Raw genomic sequence first — 2,445 nt, 5'->3', positions numbered from 1 at the left:
GAAAGAGTTAAACACTATCTTGAAGATAATTTCGAGCAAGAATGCTCAAGATTGAGATTACATTGAATATCAGTGTCAGTCCAGCTAATGACATTAAAGAAGCGCTTGCTGGGAGGCAACCCAGCCATTTACAAAACGCCCAGGAGAAGCAACATGTGGGCGTTAAACGCCCAAACCATGCACCATGTGGGCGTTTAACGCCAGGATGGTGGGAGGAGGTACAATTTCGTTTTTCTTTGCAATTTTTCAAAATTTTTATGTTTTAATTCATGATTTCTTGCATAAACATATTTTAAATTATCACTCTCAATTCCAAAAAGTTATCCTAAATTCTAAAATCCAATGATTGCAAATTTTTTAGATTTATCTTAACACAAAAAAAAAAAAAAACAAATGGCTTTCCAATTCAATCCATCATCTTTTCAAATTTGTTTCCAACACATCTTTAACTCCTTTTAAAATCCTTTTCAAAATTAAAATTTAATTCTATATTTTAAATTTTGATTCATATCTCTTCCTTTTTAAAATCATATTTTTTTCTGATCATATCTTTTAAAATTATATCTTTTATCTTATCTTTTATCTTATCTCTTTCTTAATTTTTTCGAAAATTACCCACCCCCCCTCCCTATATCTTGTGTTCGGCGCCCTCCTCATCATCACCATTCCACATTGCTCTCCTCCTATCCCTCTTCTTTCTTCTCTTTTGCTTGAGGACAAGCAAAGCTCTAAGTTTGGTGTGTTTTCCCCTGATCACAAAAACTATTGTGTCTCTTGATCATGGCCCCTAAAGGGAAACAAACCACCCCAAGAGGAAAGAAAGAAAGCGTTCCAAAGCCACTTTGGAACCAAGGGAAGTTCTTAACTAAAGAACATTCAGACCATTACTACAAGATAATGAGTCACAGATCAGTGATCCCGGAAGTCAGATTTGATCTGAAAGAAGATGAATATCCGGAGATCCAAGAGCAAATTCGAAACAGGAATTGGGAAATTCTGGCCAATCCTGAAACGAAAGTGGGGAAGAACATGGTTCAGGAATTTTATGCTAATCTATGGCAGACAGAAAGGCAAAGAATCATTGGAGCTGCTATCTTTGACCATAAGACAGTGGTCAGAGGAAAAATCAATTCTGACAAGATCAGGGAGATATTCAAGATTCCTCAACTGAAAGATGACCCAGATTCCTTTAATAGGAGAATGATGAGGGTCAATAAAGGGTTGGACAAGGTTCTGGAGGATATATGCATCCCTGGAGCCAAGTGGACTACCAGTACAACTGGCATCCCAGTTCAACTCAAAAGAGAAGATCTAAAACCAGTAGCCAGAGGCTGGCTGGACTTTATTTGTCGTTCCATATTGCCCACCAGTAACCATTCTGAAGTTACCATCAAAAGAGCTGTCATGATTCACTGCATCATGTTGGGAAAAGAAGTGGAAGTCCATTAGCTGATCTCCTGTGAGCTATATAAAATAGGAAACAGGAATTCTAAAGACGCCAAATTGGCTTATCCAAGCCTAGTTTCTATGCTTTGCAAAGATGCTGGAGTAAAGATGGGAATAACTGAATATATCCTAATTGAAAAGCCCATTACTGGAACATCAATGATCAGACAACAGCAGCAAGAGGATGCAACCAGAAGGAGGGCACAAGAAGCCCTCCCAGAACTGCCCCAATTCGAATATTGGGAACAGCTTGAGACTTCTATTTCCAGATTGCAAGAAGCTATGGATCAAATAAAGGAAGAACAGAATAATCAAGGTAGCATGATTTGCAAACTGCTCAAGGAACAGGAGGAGCAAGGGCGTGATCTAAGGGAGCTGAAGCGCCAAAAATTAATCCTTGAACCACACCCCAAGGAATTAGAGGAGCATCCACTCCTCAAGACAACAGGTTGCTGAGTTCCAATTTCTCTGTTTTAACTTAGCAAAGATTATTCCCTTTAGAAATTGACCTTAGAAGATATTTAGTAGTAATTAAGATGTCTATTTTGATTTTACTTCCAATTAAGTTATAATTTATTTTTCTCATCATCATTAGGCATGAATAAAGTAGTAGATTTTCTTTTAGAATAAAGAAGTAATTTATGTTTTTCGAGTTCTTAATAAATAAAATTTTAATTAATTATATGTGGTGGCAATACTTTTTGTTCTCTGAATGAATGCTTGAACAGTGCATAATATGTACTTTGAATTTGATGGATATTGGCTCCTGAAAGGACAAAGAACTAATTTGATGAATATTGGCTCCTGAAAGGACAAAGAACACGAAAATATTGTTGAGGATCTGAAAAATCATGAAATTGATTCTTGAAGCAAGAAAAAGCAGTTCAAAAAAAAAATGGCGAAAATTTTAGCAAAGGATCCAAGGCTTTGAGCATCTATGGATAGGAGGGCCCAAGGAAATAAAATCCAGGCCTAAGCGGCTAACTCAAGCTGTCCCTA

This window comes from Arachis duranensis, chromosome 10, assembly GCF_000817695.3.
Source record: "Arachis duranensis cultivar V14167 chromosome 10, aradu.V14167.gnm2.J7QH, whole genome shotgun sequence".
Classification (NCBI taxonomy): Eukaryota; Viridiplantae; Streptophyta; class Magnoliopsida; order Fabales; family Fabaceae; genus Arachis; species Arachis duranensis.
This window is presented reverse-complemented; position numbering follows the sequence as displayed.